This window comes from Chionomys nivalis, chromosome 4 (genome assembly GCF_950005125.1).
Source record: "Chionomys nivalis chromosome 4, mChiNiv1.1, whole genome shotgun sequence".
Taxonomy (NCBI): Eukaryota; Metazoa; Chordata; class Mammalia; order Rodentia; family Cricetidae; genus Chionomys; species Chionomys nivalis.
The window spans coordinates 11,308,533-11,331,520 of NC_080089.1; the positions used below are offsets into that span (position 1 = coordinate 11,308,533).

Consider the following 22,988-nt stretch of genomic DNA (forward strand, 5'->3'; position numbering starts at 1 on the left):
TTCTTTTTTAATTTCAAGAAATATTCTTACTAGAATGAAGTGATTTAAAGTCATTCTATACTAGTATTCCCTGATTTGTATGGGAATAGAAAGTGTATTCTTGACTTTTGTTGGAAGTTCGAACTCCCCTCAAAACATGAAAACTTTAGAGAATATGGAGACAACTAGCATGCTATTTTTAGACTCCCCTAAGCTATAAATTAATATTATGCCACTGGTTATTCATAATATCATGCAAGAAAGGTTTTCAAGTTCAGAGGAATAGAGCAAATGAAGTCTAAAAGCACATGCAGGTACTTATCTTCAGTCATAAAATAGAGGCAAGAGAATAATGAGCTATTGTGACTGCCAATCACTTTGTAAATTGGAGACTGCCTAAGGTATGGCAGAGAGGTTGCCATCCATCTGTAGCAATAAGAGACTTCTTTGCATTTTTGTCTTTTGACTCTTTCTTTTTCATCTGTCTATGCCACCCCAGGAACTTGGGTTAACTGTATTTTGTTATGTAATATTACTTTAACTATGTAAAGATGCATTATATTTGATTACGCTGCACAATATTACTTTAGCTATGTGAAAATGTGTTATATTTGTTTCTACTGCCTTTGTTAACAATGCAAAGATGCCTTGCTTTTGTTTGTGATGCATTTATTTAATTATGTAAAAATGTGTTGCATTTGTTTCACCTTGCCTGCCTAAGGCACCTAAATGGTCTAATAAAAAGCAAAAAGGTCAGTAGGAGAGAGATAAAGGGAACTGGAGAGAAGAAAGAAAACTTAGGAGGAGAAATCTAAGAATGAGAGAGAAGAAAGAGGAGGAATGAGAAAGAGATGGAAATACCAGGGACCAAGAGCCAGGTATCAGCCAGTCGACTAGACATGAGAAGCAGTGAAAGTAGGACAGAAAGAAAGGAAGGAAGAAAGAAAGAAAGAAATAAAGAAAGAAAGAAAGAAAGAAAGAAAGAAAGAAAGGTAAAAAGCAAAACACAGATAAACATGATGTGGGATTCCCCACTGTGTCTTATGAATATGTTTTATTACCATTATTTCATAAAGAAGTTCCTTTGGCCTGTGGCAGGACAGAATAGAGCTAGGCAGGCAAAAGCTAAACTGAGTACAAGGAGAAATAAGGCAGAGTCAGCTTCCAAAAGAGAAAGATGCCAGAACCTTACTCATAGGTCACAGTCTCCTGGTGATACATAGATTATTTGGGTCTGAGAGGCTAGGAAATGTAAGCGCAGACTCTGTTTATAAATGGCACCCACTGTCTGGGGTATGAGTCCACATAAGAGGTGAAAAAGCTTTTAAAAAGAAGACTTTTAGACCCACAAAAACAGGAGTCAAGCGTAACTTTTTGGTAGATGCATTTTTTTCAGATAAACTCTGTTTGTTGGCCACAAGCAGAAGCATGGCTCCTTTAAGAAATGGCTTCCTGGTTTATACTGGCAGCATGAATGGCTCTGGCTCTCTTGGGAGGTTTTTCTACAGAACACTTAAGTGGGATCTGTAAGCAGCATGTTGCACTTTGTTTAATGTCTGCATAGACTGACTGCATCCCTAGAGCTGGGGCAGAGAGCATGGCTTGGAGAGGAAGTGAATAAACTTCCACCATGTTGATGGGATGATGGAGGAGGTTCATCTGTCTATCTGTTGTTTCATTGGTTAATTAATAAAGAAAACTGTTTGGCCTGATAGGTCAGAACATAGGTAGATGGGGAAGACAGAACAAAATGCTGGGAGGAAGAAGGCAGTGAGACAGATGCTATAGCTCTCCTCTCCAAGATAGATGCAGGTTAAGATCCTTCCCGGTAAGCCACCACCTCATGGTGCTACACAGATTATTAGAAATGGGTTAATCAAGATGTGAAAATTAGACAGTAAGAGGCTAGAGCTAATGGGCCAAGCGTGTTTTAAAGAATACAGTTTCTGTGTAATTGTCTTGGGTAAAGCTAGCCGGTAGCCTAGAGCCTGGTGGCAGGAAGCGACCCACAGCTCCTTTTAAGATGGGGGAAGAGTTAACAGGCAATGTTATAGTATTGCTCCTAGTCATTACTCTCATTATTACTCATTAAAAATAACTCTTGTTAGAAAATTATTACAGATACACAATAAGACAGATTAAGATGAAAAAGACTTCTACATGTGTCACAGTGTTGAATACATGCACATGGGATTATGAGACAGAGAAGAAAGAATACAGACAGTCATAAATAAAAGGAATAAAGATGACAAAATAAACATTAAAAGTAATAGCATAATATAAAAAAGTCATGTAAAGATGGAATATATACAGAGAGTCTAAATTATGTATATTATTTTGTTTTCTTTGAATTTTTTGACAGTGAATGAGCTAACTACAGAGAGATATTTGATTGTATGGGCTGCTAAACTAAACCAACATATATATTTTAAAGGTATCTGCACTACAAAATTTGAGTCTACAGATACGTTTCTTTGGAAAAGAGGTTCTGCTTTTGTTTCCACAGAATATTAGAACCTGTAGATTCCTTCCAGGCTAACATGGTTTAATGGAACAAGACTCCCTCCCCCCATAAGACCTCTGTGAAACCAAAATATAATTTGTCCAACAAACAGCAGGGAGAACTTTGGAGAAAACTATGTCCAAATTTTCAACACGATTGTTTATAAATGTTTATTTTTTTAAAGAATTGGTTATAATAATGGTCACAGTCAATTTCTAAAAAAAAATAGGGGACTATGATATAGAGATGAATACTTGGTTTATTCATACAAATTTAAGGTCAATTTTGCTATATATATATGTATATATATATATACTCTTGTTTAAAGTATTCAAAAATGTAATGTATAATTTAAAATTATGAATTAATAGATAATAATCTATAATAGTCAAGTGTGTTCATGTTAGTTAGGTTTTCTACATATACAAAAATATATTTCAGATGGATAGGTATTCGTCAACTCTTTCAAAGACCTACAGAATATGATGTTTAAAATGTTTTAAGAATTTAGACTTTTCTTGACAGTGATACATGTCTGCTTCTGGAAGCACCAATTACTTCAGAGAGGTTGATGGGCATTGAAAAAAACTCATTATGGAATTTGCCTTCAAAATTATTTGGGCAAGAAACTGCTCTTGTTGGGTCTGCTTGATAATATGCTGTATGAACTAGACATGCAGAAACTACAGAAAAAGGACTACTGAACTTGCCTAAAGAAGGTGAGACAGTCTTTTAGGGTTCTTGCTTCATGAAAGAGTCTGAAAGATGATGGAGGAAGGTCATTGGTTAATAAATAAAGAAACTGCTTGGCCCTGATAGGTTAGAACATAGGTGGGTGGAGTAAACAGAACAGAATGCTGGGAGGAAGAAGAAGTGAGGTAAGATGCCTCAGACAGACGCCATAGCTCTGCTCTCTGAGGCAGATGTGATGAAGCTCCAACCCAAGATGGACGTAGGCTAGAATCTCCCTGGTAAGTCACCACCTTGTGGTGCTATACACATTAATAGAAATGGTCCAAGCAGTGTTTATATGAATACAGTTTGTGTGTTGTTATTTTGTTATTTTTGGGCATAAGCTAGCCAGGCGGCCGGGAGCGGGGTGGCAGGAACGCAGCCCGCAGCTCCTTCAACAACAAGATATTCTACAGGACACAGAAAAAAATTGACTGATAAATTTCCAATATAGGCAAAACATTCTTTCAATTTTCCTGCTTCATGGAAAAGTCTGTGAGATCCCATGGGCCTGTAGACTGAAAATAGATGCCCCAATATTGCAGAAGAACTTTGGGTGACTGTCCAGGCAGTGAGATGTATTCATCTCTAGAGTTTTGGAAGTTGCTTACAATGAGCTTCCTATTTACTTAGGTAATATTATATCCTTCTGGAGTCTTTGATGGAGTTAAAGACAAATAGTTATGTTGTAATTTTGCTTAGTTATTATAAAAGATAAATTAGATATAAAATTTTAGAGTCACAAAGATAAGTAGATTATAGAATGTTTTCTTTAATTTTTGCCTAATGCAAATAGACTAAATTCTTTCTTGATACCTGTTTTGTATATGTAATTTATAACTATGATAAAGTTAAAACCTCCTTTATTTAGACAGAAAAGGGGAGATAATATGGGTTTCCACTCTGTATGCTATAAATATGTTTTATTACTGTTTCTTAATAAATAAGCCACCTTGGCTTATGGCAGGGCAGAATAGAGAAGGGGGGAACTAAACTGAATGCAGGGAGAAAGAAGGAGGAGTCAGAGAGGCATCATGTAGCTGCTAAAGGAGAAAGATGCCAGAATCTTACTGCCAGGTCACAGTTTTGTGGTGATACATAAATTATTTGGATCTGAGAGTCAGGGAAGCAAAAATACAAACTCAATTTACAAAAAACAGGATTAAAATAAGAGCTAAGCTAAAGCAGTGCATTCAAAGACAATAATAAGTCTCTATATCATGATCTGGGAACTGGTTGGGGATACAAAAGAAAAAGACTGCTGCAATATTTTGTTCAGCAAACTCCATTTTTAGGTAATAAATATTCTGGATTTATTCTCTCTAGACCTGAAGAGCTAGAGACTTGTTCTTGTCTACCCTCCAATACAGCCTTCTGGTGACTGTATCTATGCTTTCCCTTGGATATGCAAGTGACTGTCCCAGTAAACCAACAAACAAAACCTAACCACCAGAAAATCTATTTTAAAGATTTGTAAAGTCAATTGACTGATTAAAATTTCCAAACTGTGAAGTTGAAAAGATCCATAACTAAAATTATCTCAGGCTTTCTTCAGACTACTTAACAGCTCATTGCTTCTGCAACATCTTTCTGATGACCAAGTGAAACTTAGTTTGTGTAAACTGAGAAGAATACCATTTTCTATCAGTTCACATGCTAAGAATGATGTCAGATATTTAAAGCCTACTTCAGAGATTCCCTCACTTTGTTATAAGCAGCTTACCTGCTGTCCAATCAATGGATTTGATAAATGCCTTAACTGATAACTTTTTTTTTTGCTCTGTGACTGTAAAAACTTCATGAAACTACTTCTACCTTTGACCTTGTCATTTAGGATAAGCCAAATCCATGTCCTGAATCATGGTTATTAATTTTTAGGTCAGAATAGATACTTTATTTCATATGAGCTGTGCTTTCACCAATGACACACCTTTCTTCTCAGCCTTTGTATTGTAATTGGTGGGTTAGGGTTGGGGGGGTGGCTGTTGTCTTTTCTGGCACTAGTCATTGGCTTCGTATATGGATAGATCATCTGGGGGATACTAGGATCATACTTGGCTGATCATTGTATAGTCATATGTTGTATCTAGTATATAAATATAGTTCTTTGGTGATATTTGACATATTTTAGAGCCATAAATGACTCCAAGACTATGATAGTCCTCTTTTATTTTAGAGACTGAGCTTCAGTATTGTTCAGTCAAGACTTTTCCTCCTTCCAGGCCAGGAACGTCAAACGAAGGTGGGTAGGTCACTTTAAAGCTATTGGTACCCTCATTACTCGGGCAAATTGTTTAGACCCACATTCATCCATTTCTCTCAGAAATAATTGCTATAATTAGTCATTATTTCTAATATGAGAAATATTGCCCTAAGCTAAAGAATCGGGTCCTGAGAAAACTATTAAAATCATGGGATTCATAAATAAAGGGAGTCATAGGATGATACTGTTTGAGAAACTGGACCACACTTTGTGCCAGAGAAAATGGAAGTAACCATGTGCAGGGAAATTAAGCAAGTCCTCCCTGCATATTTCACATCTATAAAGATATTGTAGGAATAATGAAAGACAAATTCTAAGTGGTTTTGAAAATTAAACTTGTAATGTCTTTCCAAATAGCAATTAATGCCTCTTTAGGGAAAATTCCAAACTTCCCATTGATGTTGAGAAAGTTGTCTGCATGTACCCATTTCTCTGTTCTCTTCCCACTTCATGTCTATTTCATCGAGAAAGTTTAACTTCTGACAATAATCCACTATGTATGATGGCTACTGTGCTTCCTACTACTTTTTAAAGAATTTCTATGGACTTTCAGCTAATTTATTTTATTCTCCACAACTCAGCCTGCTGCTTCCTTCTGTGAGAATTTTAAAGCAGCCTCCTCTCCCCAATGTTTCATCACCAGCTTGTCATTTTATTGTCCTTTTTGATTTTTTTTTTTATTTTACTGAAATATCAACTTACTATGTCATCCAAATAAGCTTGGATTTCTTGGCTTCAAGAAATCCTTCTACTTCAGGCACTGGAGGGACTGTAAGAACTAGTCAACATCTTCAGCTGTTTCAGGGAATCTTATTGTGGCACTTCCCACAATGCTTTGAAATTTTATTTACTGTATAGGTCAGCAGTAGGACAAGCAGCTATCAGTATGGCCATTATGTTGGTGTCATCTGAACATGAAGAGTGCTCAAGAGATTTTCACTCATACGTCCTGTAGTGGGACTGAAGCTACACTTTAACTTTCTGGATTTCCTAATAAGCAAGTGGACTTGAAGACTACTGCAGCAGGTAAAAAGTTCTAAGAATCAGTATCTACAAATGGCTGGGTAGCCAAGCAGTACTTAACAATAGCATTCGAGTAAACAGGCTTGAGGATGCTGAATGTTGCCATAGATAATCTTTATTATTGTTTATTTACAAAAGGGTTAGTAGACTAGAAAATACCTGCAATATTATTTTTATCTTTCTTCTAGAATTATGGAAGAAAATGGGGATTGAACTACCTTAAACTGCTTTAAAATAGCAACAAACAGCTTTCATACAGAAATATATAATTCAATCTAGAAAGTAAAATTTAAAAATGAAGAAATCATCACTATTCATTTGAGTCAAAAGTCAAAAGTCAAATATTTCTTTAATCTTTTCTGATAGTAAGATTAATGCCTTTATTTGGTTTAAGAGAACATAATTTAAATATATATATATATATGTATATATATATATATACAAGTGTACTACATATATTCATACTAATAAATTCACACTAAAATATTTTAAAATATGTATATCACATACATGTATCTATATGTTACAGGGAGAGAGGGCCTGCTTTTGGTCCCAGCTGCCCGGCTAGCTTATACCTAAAATAATCACACAGAAACTGTATTATTAAATTACTGCTTGGCCCATTATCTCTAGCCTCTTATTAGCTAACTCTCACATCTTGATTTAACCCATTTTTAATAATCTGTAGGTCATCACAAGGTCATGGCTTAAAACAATACCCATATTCCCAAATATTGTTTATAAATGTGCTTTTACTTTTAAAGGGGGATATGATATAGATATGAATAATTTGCATTGGTATAAATCTTGATTTATGAATACAAATTAAGGTCAATTTTGTTATATGTATATGTATTTCTGACCTTGATTAAGGTATTGTGATTATGTAGTTTATTTAAAAATGTAATGTATAATTTAAAAATATAGGTTAATAGATAATCATCTATAATAGTCAAGTTTGTAGTCATGTTAGTTAGATTTTCTAGATGTATAGAGATGTATTTCAGTTAGATAAGTATTATTCAAATTTTTAGAGACCTTAAGAATATGGCATTTAAAATGTTTTAATAACGTAGGGCTTTTCATGACAATGAGACACGTCTGCTCCTGACAGCATCAAGCTACTTCCTGAGGAAGATGGGCATCGAAGAGGCTCCTTTTGGAGTTGTTTAGCCATTTGTGCAAAAAAACTGCTCTAGGCTGGATTGTTGCATAAACTGGACATGAAGAACCTGCAGAGAGATGACTGTTGAACTTGTCTAAAGGTGAGATAATCCTTCGGGGTTCCTGTTTCATAAAAGAGTCTGAGAAGCATTCTACAGGACACAGAAGAAAGTGACTAAACTGTTTTTAAATTTTTCTGCTTCATGGAAAAGTCTGCTGTATACTATGGGCCTGTAGGCTGAAGATAGATGCCCCAACAATACAAAAAACTTTGGGTGAATGTCCAGGCAGCGAGATGTCTCTGTCAATTTTAGAGTTTTGAAGGTTGTTTATAATGCACTTTTTGTTTACTTAGGTAATATTATATTCTTCTGAAGTCTTTGATGGTGTTGAAGAATAGATAGTTATAGTTTTTCTTTGTTATGATAAAAGATAAAAGAGATATAAATATTGTAACTATAATTCTTGCTTGATAACTGTTTTGTTATATGTAATTTTACTATGTTAAAGTTAAAGCCTTCCTTTTTGTTTATAACAGAAAAAGGGAAATGGTGCAGAAGGTCCTTCTGTTCATGTGTTGCTTTCATTGGTTGAGTACAGAAACTGCCTTGGCCATTTAATAGAGCAGAACTTAGGTAGGTGGAGTAGACAGAAATGACTGCTTTGAAAAAGAGCAGAGTCAAGCAGATATCATGGAGCTCCTGCCTGAGACAGACGTTGGTTAGAATCTTGCCAATAAGCCTCAGTCATGTGGCAATACACAAATTTAATAGAAATGGGTTAAATCAAGACATAAGATTTAGCCAATAAGAAGTCAGAGCTAATGGGCCAGGCAGTGTTTAAATGAATGCAGTTTCTGTGTGATTATTTTGGGTATAAGCTATCTGGGTGACTGGAACAAGGGACTCCGCTCCCTGTAACATCTATACACACAATTTAGATGTATTTCATTAATAATAGATATGTATGTATGTATGTTTGTATGTATTTATGTCTATGTGTGAGTCCATACATGTGCATGTAGTTTTCCTAGGTGGCCAGAAGAAAGTATCAGAACCCATGAAGTTCGAGGTGGTTATGGACTGCATGAAGTGGGTGCTGAGAACAGAACTCAGATTCTCTAGGTCTCTTGAAAGGAAGTTCTGTAACCACTGAGCTATCTCTTCAGTCCCTGCTATCTGTGATGCAAGACGTTCTCTATTAGTTTGTAGCAAACAGAACAGCTCGTGCTGGGAGTTAGTCTATAGGCAAAGTGCTGTCTCTGAGTCAGGTTAGAACATTCAATAATTAATATCTCCTTTCATGGCATATTGATTATATTCTGCTCAGTCCCAACCGGAACTTGAATGAAAACACTAATTTGACTTGACATACCAATTTAGGAAGTTATTGAACCAGAAATCAATAAACCCTAATATCTACCTTCTTGTATTTTACTCTTTGTGACCACAGATGTTTGACAGCCAGAGATTCTTTCTAAATTTTCAATCATAGATAACATATAAAAACAATGCTTATAAAATAAGAGGAAATTAATTTAGTTCTAATATATAATTTACAGATTCAAGGAATGAATATTTTAGGATTTAGTAAATACCATACTTTGTTTTTGAGACTGGTATTGTTCCAATAGGAGAGAAAAATAAAGACAATTATCTGTCCCTATAATGTGTGACATGGAGTCAAGAATGTTTAGCAAACACAACTAGTTAAGGACAGAAGAATTCCTGGACTACTTGCTGGGTATCATAGCAGTGGAAAACATTATAATTACATAATCAACAGACGTAAGCATAATCTATGCTATTGGATACATATACAAAGAACTAAGAATAACCTTGACAACTCATACTAAACTAGATCTGTCACTCAGAGAACTCTGAATTAGCCTTGTCTTGCAACCGATCTGCTTCCTTACCACAGTGCCACAGTCCTAAGAGAAACAACTACCCTAACGTACTGCCCATTGCAAACTCTTTAGACATGTTCTCTTAATATGAATGTGATAGTATAAATTATTTGTAGAGATTTTTATAGAATCATTCTCTTTTTCTTCAGCCCTATGATTTTGTACATATACATCCAATCACTTGCTTGTAAGTTGTTTATTGTATCTTACTAGTTAATGTGAGGAAGCAGGTCAGAGCTCCCCCACAGGGAGGCGTGATACATATTGAAAGTCAGGTGCTGAGGGTTGTGAATATCTCTAATCCCAGCATCCAAGAGGCCCAACCAGGATGGTTACTTGAAGTTCAATGGCAGGCTGGTCTTACAGCAAGCGCTAGACTTGCCAGAGACACAGTAAAATCCTGTCTCAGAAAATCTTTTCCATATGAAGGATTTTCAGTGGCCTTCTTTGGAATCATACTGACTGGGATATTATATTTTAACAGTGTCTAGCATCACTCCATCTTCAGTGCTTTTAGTCATATTAAAGTAACTAAGTGGAGTACTTGAGTACATTGGGAACCTAACTGGAGACATACCAGGGAAGAACTGGACAGTTGTGGCTATTAATGAATTGTTTCTCAAAACTGAGAATAGATAGGAGCACTTAAACAAAAGTTGCAAGTTAGCAATGCAACTATTACAAAGTAGCATTAGAGAAATAGAAATTAAAAGCTAGAGAGTTGATACAGCAGTAAAGCGCCTGTCACAACAGCCTGATGACTTAAGTTTCAGTCCCAGAACTCATATAGAGTGGAAAGGAGACAGAGAATTAACTCTACAAAGTTACCCTCTGGCCTACACACAAGTTTCATGGTTTACATAGGCATACAAACACATATCATGAATTCATTCATATATACATACTAGTAAGTCAGTAGGCAGGTGATATAAATCAATCGATCAATCAAATGATCACTGTGAATTAATTTGCTATGAAGTTTAGCTGGAAACATAGAGTGGAAAAAGAAATACGATTTTAATTCATTAGAAGAAAAACACTCCCACAAACTCTGAACGTAATTTAGGGAAGGAAACTTAAAAATCTAAAAGCATTCAAGGCAACTGAGACCAGACAACTGGTCTTCTTAGACTTGAAGTTAGAAGAGTGTACCTTATAATTACAGTGCTGATAAGAGCTTCAAGTTCTCTTTAAAGTGTCCAGGAAACCACTGGCTCTCATTAGGACTTGTGATAGGAGCTCAGGTCCTGTTCTCTTGATTGTAGAACATACAGAGGAGATTCCACTTGGTAATCTTGTGTTAAGGCTGAGCTGCACAGGTTAGATACTACATGGGTGGAGAAGAATCTAGTTTCCACTGGGGAGCCAGAAAAATGAGAAAATATGAAGTCAACTCTAAGGCACACCAACGTGGCCATTAAGGCTTCTTTGTTCATTGGAACCCTATGATAGCCAGGCTACCACTATAAATTATTTGCAAATGTGTAGTTAAGTAGAGCTTTAACAGCAATCACTACTAGAGTTGAGATTCAAATGTACATAATGTCAAAGGCTTTGTGGGTTTTGTTTGTGTTTGTTTGTTTATTTGTTTGTTCTGTGGTGGGTAAAACCAAGGGCCTTATTCACAGCAGGCCTATTGGCCTGGAGAGACAGCTTAGCTGTTCAGAGTATATATTTGTCTCACAGAGAAGCAGAGCTCAGTTCCCAGCACCTATGTCAGTCTGCTCACGTCAGCTAGTAACTCCAGCACCAGAAGGGGCTGCCAGTCTTACCCCACAGACACAACATTTAGGGTACAAACCTACACACAGACTCACAGGCTATTAAAAGAAAAAGTCAGCCAGGCCAGTCCTTCGCCGCTAGGATCTGTCCCCAGCTTAAATTCTCAGGACTCTAAAAATAGTTAAACTGAATTCTTAAAACGTTTTAATATCATCTACATGGGAAAATAGATGTGAAATTATAAATAGCTGTGCTGAAAATAGCACGCACTTTCCAGCTCTCCAACTAGATCTCTGACTATTGATCACTAATGGGATAGAATTAGAGTGTGTCAAATTCTGCTGAGCAAATATAGAGGACTTTCTGATCTCATTTCCAGAGAACAATTTTTCCTTTGAAATTTTAAATTTATTTACTTAGTTTTGTTGGTGGTGGCGTTTGAATTCAGGCAAGATCTTTGATCGTATTAGGCAAATGACCTATAAGCTATAAGATATACTAAGCTATTTCTCCAAACCCTGATTTCTAGAGAATTATTTTGAAGACAGTAAAGCTATTTCAAACTAAATTTAGGAAATAGCAGAAATGCTATTTGATCTAGACTTTTTCATTTCAGAGGAATTAAGTGGTAAGCTTCTGGAGAATTGTAAACAGAAAACATTTTTTTAAGTATACATGTTATGCAGTATGTAAACTGATACTTAACCGTTACCAAAGTGGAGAGGGATTAATGAAATGAAATATTTAAATTTGTATGATTGGCTTCTTTATTCCTACTTTCAGTAATTAAAAATTATAGCGAATGTTCGCCAATTTCAAATGAAATAGAGGAAGGTAGTAATAGAGAGTGAGGCAGAAAGGAATGCCACAGAGACCCTGCCTCCTCATTCTCCTGTCCCCTCTATCTTTTCATTCCGTAGTCCATCCAGCCTTGTGGTCAAACCTTTAGAATTTCTGGGCTGTAGTCTCTAGCAGTAATCTGGACTTCATATTCACTTTCTGTTGGCTTCTTTCACTGTTTTATGTCTTTACACTGGTTTCTATTTATGTATTTATTTTTATTTTTTGGTGCTCTAAGATTCAAGATCTATTTCTTTCGTGATAGAGAAATCTAACACAGAGCCTATAGAAGAAATTCTGTAATAGTCAGGGTTTTGACAAGTCAAAAGGAACTTTACTACTGAAAACTGGATTTAGGAAAGAACTTCCTGGAAATTTTACATTCAGTTCCTCATAATTCCCTCCCAACATTTCTCTAGTACAGGAGGCAAATGTCTATAGGTGAGACATTCTCTCCATTTGAGATCTACCTCCCATCAATTAGTCTTTTTGTTCAACAAGGGTTTCTTCAGGGCTGGGCAGATTGTTTAGACAGGGAGCCAGTTACTATTTCTGCACTAGCATGAAGGCGTGAGCTCAGATCCCGGAACCTACATAGATGTCAAATAACATTGTGCACTGTAAGCCCAAGACTGGGGAGGGAGAGACAGGAGGAATCTTAGGTCTCACTGGCTTATTAGCCTGGTCAAAGAGTTCCAGATTCGGTGATAGACCTATCTCAAAAAGTAATTGTGAGGAACAATTAGACAAGCCAACTAATGTTCTCCTCAAGCCTCTTCTGTACACACACATTCACATACACATACACACACACACACACACCCTCCCCCCACAACATACACCCTTCCCAAAACACACAGGAAAAATCCTTGATATTCACCATGTGCCAAGTACACAGGTAAGCCCCAGATTCATGGAGGACATGTCAGCATCTTTCTCTACTAATGAAATCTTTAAATGTCAAGATTTAATACGTAGGTACATGTTTGCAGTTGCCTGGCATCTGCTTCCTACCATGGAAAAGAGGGCAAGTGTGATTAGTTAGTGTTCATTCTTAGGAGGTTAGCATGAGCTGTTGGGCAGTCATTTGCAGTTATGCAATCTCTGCCCCTGCAAGTGAGGGTCATATGCAAATTAGGGTAGTGCTTAAGGCTCAAGGGACCCATCCTGGGCTCCTCAGGGAAGTAGTGTGGTGTCAAGTTTCAGCACATCACAGCATGAAGCAAAGTTTCTTCCAGGAGGATTTCTGGACATTGCAAGCTTTCTATTCACAACACATGCCCCATCCATGGCCTTCCCTCTTCTTTGATTTAAATGTAAAACTCGTGTCAGCACCCCAGAGAGGAGCATGAATACTTAATATCCATTATCTCAAAATAAATTTCGAGATAAGATTCCTTTCCTGACTTTTCATGGCTACTTTTGTCTCCTTTTTTTGAGGCAGGTGGCTGGAGCTGGCATGTTGACACACCCAGAGTCATAACTCTGGCCCTGGATTCCAGTTACAAGACCACGTGTTTGGCTTGAATCTAATGCCCAGAAATGACATTTATGCTCAAAGCTTAGTCTTCAGCTTGACATTCTTGAGAAGCGGCTATGGAACCTTTAGGAGTACGATATAGTGGAATATTATATAGTTCACTGAAATCCTACTCCTCTTTGGAATTAAAAATCTATGAAGAAAGAAAAATGTAATAGTGGTATTAAAAATAATCAGCTAATTAGTTAGATGAGCTATGAGAGAGAGAATGAAAAGTGCATTGCTGACAGTAACACCAAGGAGAAGTCAGCATGATTTCACCTGAGATGTAGCTGGGACAGGGCTCTGCCGGAGGAAGGAGAGAATCTGAGGGCATATATGAAGGTCTTCATGCATTTGCTTAAGCAAGTGACAGCATTTCAGATTTACAAGATAAACAAAAACTGGTATTTTCCATTAATTCGGTGCTAAGAAAATCTAACTGTGCAGTATATTACCTTAAGAAAGAAGAGTCAGGTGGGTTCCTTCCCATCTTCCCACTGACCAGTTTTGGTATTCTGTTTTTAAAACTGATGTAGAAACAATCAAGGATCAGCTTTCATACAGACAACACACATTTGTTATTTCAACTTTGACCCAATAGCATGTATGACTCAGTTTTGTTCCACTGAATCAAATATCCAAGATAAAAATGTTATAAAGAAAAAGGTGTTTGGGAGCTGTGGTTTGGGAAGTTACAGTGTATGGTAGGTAGCAGTCACCACAGAGAACTTGTACACCTCATTGCAGTCAGGACACAATCAACATAAAAGAAAAAGAACTGGGTCACCACCTTCTACCCCTCTGGGGGGAATCTTGATCCTCTTCTTCACCAATGCCATTCTATGTTGTAAAATAGTCCCTGGCAGATGTTATGTCCAGATCACAGAGTCCCCCCAAAACCAATCAGGAGACTGAGTCCTGAATATAAAAGCAAAGAACCTTTATTCTTACAGAAGTTTGCAAATTCAGACTCTCCATGTGTCCAACATATTGGAGTGATCCGAGGGCCCCCGAGTTCAGTTAGGGTTGGGTTTTTGTAGTAGCAAAGGTGGGGGTGAGGGATTTCTAAGGTTCAGGACCCCTGATTGGCTGACGTTTGTCCAGGGTGTCCTGGTGAAAAGCTAAGTGTGTGTGCTGGCAGGTGATCCTATCTACAATGGTTGGAATGTTAGAAATTTCATTTGGATGGTCTGTTCCTGGGTGGTTCCTGGGCAGTCTCAGTTTGTAGTCTTTCTCAGAACCGGTATTACCTTAGGGTAATCTACTGAGACTCAGGCCTCTATTGTGCTTGTCATGGCTGGGCCCTACAGCAGATAGAGACAGTCAATAAATATGTATTCTGGTGAATATAGATACTTAATAAAAATCCTGTGAATAAGTGAACTCATTTTATATAATGGGAAAAAAAAAAACATGGGCTCTGGAATTCAGAAAAAAACGGAATTTTCTCTTTATCTATGCCATTCTCTGGGTAAGTTTTCTTAGACAAACTCCAATTTTCTCCACTGTGTTTTGAGATAATTTACTGAAGTATAAGAGGTTTGCAGCACATTCATATCCACCTGATACACAAACAAATTAGCTGAGGGGAATTTACAACTTGAAAGAGCGTAATGTGAAAGAAGATGCAATCATGAAATAATCTCTCCTGTGGATAAGCAGAATATTCCCACTGATGATCAGAAAACCAGTGTAATTCAGCACAAAATAGATCGAAGTATTTCTACACCACTATGAGGTAGACCACAGCAGTTGCCATGGTACCTCAGCAGACATTAGATAGGTCTTTCCTACATAGGTCCTCTGCTTTCCCGTTTCCTTAAAGAAAACTTCAGAATATTTTCAGTATTAAGTGTCTATTCTTCTGAAGTATTTCTAAATTTCCTCTGCCAGTTGTTTATTTTAAGATCCAAAAGCTGTTTTTATCCCAGACCTGTAGTCTGAAATGCCTCCATCAAGGGAGGTGGCATCTCAATTTGGAGACACTAGGAAGACAGAAACCTAACTTCCATGGGTACCTGAAAAAGCTGGTAAATCTCAGATAAAGACTCCTCTGTCAGTTGCAAACTATACCTGTCAGCCAATTCTCCCGTAAGGCAGGTCACTGTTTCCATGGTAGCCAACACCATGACTGGACATCCTCCCAACCTCATCTCTGTAGTCCTATAAGTTTAATTCCTGTCTCTCACAGAAATTGCCTTAATAGTTGAGGAGGGTTTTGTTTTGTTTTGTTGTTTTCTTCTTCATTTCTTTTTGCCTCTTTGATTTTGTCTGATACAATTTTTGCTCTGAGAACTAATATCACATGGAAGGAATTTAATAACCAGAGTGTTATAAACCAAGTTGTTTTGTGTCAGAAGTTGATGGAGGAAGGTCATTGGTTAAAAAATAAAGAAACTGCTTGGCCCTCATAGGTTAGAACATAGGTGGGTGGAGTAAACAGAACAGAATGTTGGCAGGAAGAGGAAGTGAGCTCAGACGCCATGCTCCCCTCTCCCAGGCAGATTCAGGGCAGCTCCTCTCAGAGGCAGACACGATGAAGCAAGCCACCAGGTCAGACATGCTGAATCTTTCCCGGTAAGACTGGTGCTACACAGATTATTAGAGATGGGTTGATCGGGATATGAGAATTAACCAGTAAGGGCTAGAGCTAATGGGCCAAGCAGTGTTTAAAAGAATACAGTTTGTGTGTTGTTATTTTGGGGCATAAGCTAGCCAGGCGGCCCAGGAGCTGGAGCGGCAGGAACGCAGCCCACAGCTCCCACTACAAGAAGTACTCATTTAACTGAGAACAACAAAATTCAGCACTTTTGAGAATTATTTATGGAAAGTCTTCCACACAAAAGATGTCTGGCATAGTATAAGTGTAAATTAATTATTAACTAATTTAATAAAATAAATCAAACAGTAGCATGTGAGCATCTATTAAATTTGACTGGGGAATTAAAGATAAAGCTTATGCTCTCAAAATCATTTGAAAGTTAACTCTGAGCACTTAACACTAATCCAGTGACATGTGATTTTTCTTCTTCTCTAGGCTGGGCTTCCCCAGTTGCATCCTCAAGGGTCTGCTAGAATGACCGAAGAAAAATGAAGTTGTTGCAGTTACTCTGACTTGATTGATACAAGGGACTTCGGGAATAGGAAAATGGGATGACAAGAAATTAATTAGTTTTCTGCCCATCTGATTTGCACAGTATCATTGTCATCTCAGTTTTAGTCAAGTATTTTGGTCCCATCAAATCCCTTGAAGAACTGCCGTGAAAGAGAACTTTTAAAGGTCTGTTGTCAGCGGTTGACAGAGGGATGCAAGGAAGGGAGCCTTAAGAACCATGGCAGTGTATTATAATAGACACTTTGAAATCTTCCTATTCTCTTTTTAAACTGTTGTAACTTTTTTTTTACTTCTTTGAGAATTTTATAAATGCTTACAATATATTCTTTTCTTAATTTATTCTTTGAAAATTTAATGCGACATATTTTGGCCATCCTTGTAACATAAGGGCTGGCTAGGCCTGCTTGTTTGTTGGGGTTTTTGTCCCATCAGGTACCCCACAACTGTTTAGCCCCAAAGAAAATCACACATAGGTCTCCATAAATTATAAGCTGATTGGCCCATTAGCTCCAGCCTCTCTCTGGCTAACTCTCACATCTTGATTAACCCATTTTTCTGATCTATGTTTGCCATGTGTCTCAGTACCTTTTTTCAGTGGGGCAGATCACGTCCTGCTGCTTTGGTGGTCTGGGCAGGAGTGGGAGGAATCAACTTCCTCCATCCCAGAATTCTCCTGTTCTCATATCATTTCTACTTCCTATCTGGTTTTCCTGTCTATATTTCCTGCCTGGACAATCAGCATTTATTTATAACATGATTAACAGAATACAGACAATTCTCCCGCACCACATCCTGTTTCCTCTCCCCCAACTTTTACCATTTTCTCCCTATTCTATATCCACCTAACTTCTCTGAAAGTATCACACATGTACACACATGTACACACATGTACACACACACACACACACACACACTGTCCTGGAGCCAGAGGTAGTAAACAATGTCAAGGAAACTATTTGTCAGATCCAACAGGGGTGATGGACTTATGAATCCACAGACTGTGATGGCATGAACAAGACTCACCTAAGCTCCAGCCAAACAATATTCCAGCTCAGAGAAGGGGAAGTGGGAACATTGTCCCAGCCTTAGCCAGGAGCCATGTGCACAGAGTGTCCCAGCCTTAGCCGGGAGCCTTGTGCACACAGTGTCCCAGCCTTAGCCGGGAGCCTTGTGCACACAGTGTCCCAGCCATAGCCAGGAGCCTGTGTGCACACAGTGTCCCAGCCTTAGCCAGGAGCCATGTGCACACAGTATCCCAGCCTTAGCCAGGAGCCATGTGCATACCATGTTACTTATTTGTGTCCATCCCTGATTCCTTGCCCTAACGCCTCCCAGTCCAACCCTCATTCTGCTGCCACTTTCCACCCTCATGCCCCACCTTCCTTGCTCTCTCTTAAGTATCCCACAGAGTCGGACTTGTCCCACTGTGATGCAAGGATGTGCAGGCATCCCACCACTCCGCTTGAGCCACAGCACCCACCAACTCTTGGTGTCCTCTCTTTTCCTTGAAATGCTCAGCTTGGGAGATGCATAGTAGGGAATTAGTGTCAAGTCTTTCAAATTTACCCATAAATCTCACTACTCTAAGCTTTCTTCCTGTGTTGCCAGAGAATAACTGTCTTCTGGAGAACAGTGGACAGTGTTACTCACTGATTTGTAGGAATCCCTGATCTTATACTTCTCGGGTTATCTCAACAAATATTTTACACAAACAAAATTGAGACTCAGAATTCCAGGTAAGAACTCTTTCTTCTCACCAACAATTATGTATAATAGCTGTATGCAAATTTATAGCCTGTACAATATTCTCCCACTACTAGGAAGAAATAGCATAAAACAAAAAAATGTCCTCTCAGCCATTTAACTCCAATTTCAGGGCTAAACTCACATTTTTAGAGTCTAATGCTAACCAAGGCTACAATTAAATTTTTTTTGCATGCTTCATTTTTCAAAAAGTTTCAGACCATTTAATGTGCATGAATAGTTGTTTTAAAATGTTCTGATTTGGTCTTGCCACCCAGCATAATGATAAATTGTGTTTCAGTGTTCTGAGAGGACAGCAGCCTGTGGGCTAAGTGACAAGCCAGGCTCAGTTGCACAGCAGCCCGTGGGCTAAGTGACAAGTTAGGCTCGGCCGCACAGCAAATTGCACTGCACTGCCTATTTCTCTGCTCACGGTGCTTAAATTTCAGGTGAATTAAATCCTTAAAAAGCATTTTGTCATTGTGTGATTCAATCTCGTCAGGTAATTTTAAAAGTTTTGAAGCATTATACCATAAAACATTTTAATATCTTTGATTTTATTGTATCACAAACAAATTATCTCTCCAGTATACAAATATCCCACATCTAAGATGGGCCCCATCTATCAATATTACACTATGACAGCATGCAGACACTTCTTATCAGCTATGCCAAGGAATCTGGTATTTATCACTAAGCAACATTCAGAAGCAAGTTTCTTCTTTCTATTATTATGCAAAATGCTTTCAGGACCAGAAAGGTGCACAAAGAAAATTCCTTCTCAATTTTAACACCGAAAATCCTTCTTCCTCAAAGAGGAAAAACACCTTGTTGCTCACTTCTGGTTACTGTCTCCTTCTGTGAGGGTGGAGAAGCCAGTGCCCTTAGATGACGAAGTCATAGGACATTGAAAGCATGAACCGCTGTGGACAGTGGTGCCAACCTCAGCCAGGCCTGAGTCTCTGAACACAGAGGTGATTTTTAATTATAACTATTAATTTTCTTTAGAGAGAAGAGAAGACATTTTCTCTTCAGCATCTCTGCTATTTCATTGTTGTATCAATGGAGACCTTTCTTCTCAGTTGTCTGTGGCATTAAAGCATAATGGCCGCCCACATTTGCACAGCGCAAATCAATCTGAAGAGCTATAAACTTAACAAACATTAACATAAACCATTTCCATGATCTACTATAGGGCTATAATAATGAAAGCTTGGCATTGGCATAAAAACAGACAGGTGGACCAATGGAATCATATAGAAGATGCTGATATTAATCCATATATCTAAGAACACCTGATTTTTGATTAAAAAAAGAAACAAAAATAATACAATGGAAAAGGAAATCATTTTCAACAAATGGTGCTGGCATAACTTGATGTCAACATGTTGAAGAATGCAAATAGATCCATATCTATCCCCATGCACAAAACTCAAGTCCAAATGGATCAAAGACCTCAGTATAAATCCAGCCACACTGAACCTGATCGAAGAGAAAGTGGGAAGTAGCCATGAAAGCATGAACATGGGAGACCACTTCCTAAATATAACACCAGCAACACAGACACTGAGAGCAACAATACATAAATGGGACCTCCTAAAACTGAGAAGCTTCTGGAAAACAAAGAACACAGTCAAGAAGACAAAAAGGCAGCCCACTTAATTGGAAAAGATCTTCACCAACCCCACATTAGACAGAGGACTGATTTCCAAAATATATAAAGAACTCAAGAAACTAGACATTAAAATATCAAATAATCCAATTTAAAAATGAGGGTACAGATATAAACAGAATTCCTAAAAGAAGAATTTCAAATGACACCAAAACACTGAAGGAATTGCTTAACATCCTTAGCCATCAGGGAAATGCAAACACAAAATGACTCTGAGATAGAATCTTACACTAGTCAGAATGGCTAAGATCAAAAACACTGATGATAGTTTATGCTGGAGAGAATGTAGAGTAAGAGGAACACTCATCCATTGCTGGTGGTAGTGCAAACTTGCACAGCCACTTTAAAAATCAGTATGGTGGTTTCATGGGAAATTGGGAATCAATCTGCCTTATGACCCAGCAATTCCACTCTTCAGCACATACCCAAAGGATGCACACTCAAACCACAAGGATATTTGCTCAACCATGTTCATAGCAGCATTATTCATAACAGCTAGACCTGGAAACAACCTAGATGCCCCTTTGAAGAGTGGAAAAAGAAAATGCAGTACATTTACACAATGGAATACTACTTAGTGGTTAAAAACAACAATATCTTAAAATTTGCATGCTAATGGTTGTAACTAGAAAAAAAAAAGGACATCTTGAGTGAGGTAACCAGTCACAGAAAGACAAATACAGTATGTACTCACTCAAAAGTGGATATTAGATGTAAAGAAAAGGACAACCTCTAGTCCACAAACCCAGAGAAGCTATGACAGAACAAGCAAAACCCTAACAGAGACATACATGGATCCTTCTGGGAAGGGGAAATAGACCATATTCCTAAGAAAATTGGGAACAATGTGGGTGTGAGGAGAAGGGAGACCAGAAGTGGAGGGGCAGGGAAGAAAGGGAAGAAAGAGAAGAACATGAGGGAATGGGATGGTTGAGTGACAACAAGGAAAGATATATCTTGATTGTGGGAGTCATTATGGGGCTAACATGAAAGCTGAAACTAGGGAAATTCTCGGAAGTCCACAAGGATGACCCCAGCTAAGACCCTAAGCAATAGTGGGGAGGGTTCCTGAACTGGCCTTCTCCTGTAATCAGATTGATGACTACCTTAATTGTCATCACAGAATCTTCATCTAAGAACTGATGGAAGCAGATGCAGAGATCCACAGCTAACCTTTGAGCCGAGCTTCTGGAGACCAGTTGAAGAGAATAAAGAGCAATAATATAAGCAAAGAGATCAAGACCATGCTGTGGACACTCACAGAAACAGCTGACCTGAGCTAGTGGGAGCTCACTGACTCTGAAACTGATAGCAGGGGAACCTGCATAGGATCAAACTAGGCCCTCTGAATGTGGGTGACAGTTCTGTGATTTGGGCAGTCTGTGGAGCCACTGCTGGATGTACCCCTAGTGCTTGAACTGACTTTTTGGAGCCCATTCTTTTTGGAGGGATACCTTGCACAGCCTAAATATAGGCTGAAGGGCCTTGGTCCTGCCTCAAAGTAATGTGTCAGACTTTGTTGACTCCCCATGGGAAGCTTTACTCTCTTTGAAGAGTGGATGGAGGGTGGGGGGGATGGTAGGTTGAGTGGGAGTAGGGAGTAGGAACTGGGATACGTACGTAAAATGAGAAAAGATCGTTTTTTAAAAATTAATTAATGAATTAAAATTTAAAAAAATATTTAAAAAACCAGCATTGCCTTGTGATGAACGAAGGACCCAGAACTTCTAGCTCTCTACTTTGGCAGCCCTGACAGGCTGCGGAAAAGACCCAGCAAGATGTAGGTCCCACACAGCAGGCTGTGTTGAGCCCCCAACCTTGCCCAGACTTGCCCTAATTACTGGGAAGAAGCTCTGAGGTATCCTTCAAGGAACCAGGTACCAATCAGAAGTTAGCTGGCGGGCTGGGCTCTGGTTGTGCTTTACTGATAATGGTGGAATGCAGTAACTTCAAACTCCCCCCCCTCGCCCCCCATGGCCTTCAGGTATAGAAACTTTCTGCAGCTGACCAATCAGATCAGGACAGTTCCCCCAGCCCAAACATGAGCCAATCCTGAGGCTGTTAATATGCAACTAGCAAGCCCCGATCAGCCCACCCTTACTCTACCTGCAACACACACCTGCCCCACTGCAGCTCGTGGTCCTGCTTGCTCCACCGGCTGTGTCTGATACTGGAGGATCCAAGTGAACCCATGATTAAAAAGACTCTTCGCTTTTGTAACGGATCTGGTCTATTGGTCGTTTTGGGCTTCCAGACTCTGGGCACAACAATTATCCCTAACCAAGGATGCAAGGCAGGGACGAAGTGTGTGAGGCTGAACAGCGAGATGTGAAATCACTCTCCAGGTATGGAAGGAAACCACTTTCCGAAAACTAAAATCTTGGTCAGGAGTTTATGAGAAAAAAGTTCCCACAGAGGGCATCAGGAAAGAGCAACAGAATTCGTCCTGCGCAAGCCCTCAGCGTCACTCATCAGTCCTGTGCAAGCCCAGAGTCAATGAGGTTTCCGGTCATTCCCCTATGCTTCCAGGGAAGGGGCCAGAGCCTGTGGCCAAGTGTTTGTTAATGGCAAAGTTGGATACCGGGCCTCTAGAGTTCCCTTGCAAAATTCTAATTGATGATGCCCATATTGAAACTTTCTCTACTATTCTCTCCCATACATTTACTCTGAAAGAAAAGACTAAGAAAAATATCCCTGATAAATTCCACAGAATAAGAGAAGATATGCAGCCTTGTTGATATTGTGTTGTAATTTAGTGATTTGCATTTTTATTTCAAGTACATTTTGATATATGTATTTAA

The 22,988-nt window shown here is 38.5% G+C and overlaps 1 protein-coding gene across 1 annotated transcript in view; it reads right to left on the reverse strand.

The window, feature by feature from the left end:
• Cntn5 (contactin 5) overlaps nucleotides 1-22,988 on the reverse strand; it is a 1,215,881-nt gene that overhangs the window by 883,032 nt on the left and 309,861 nt on the right. The gene's annotated exons all lie outside the window — the stretch shown is intronic.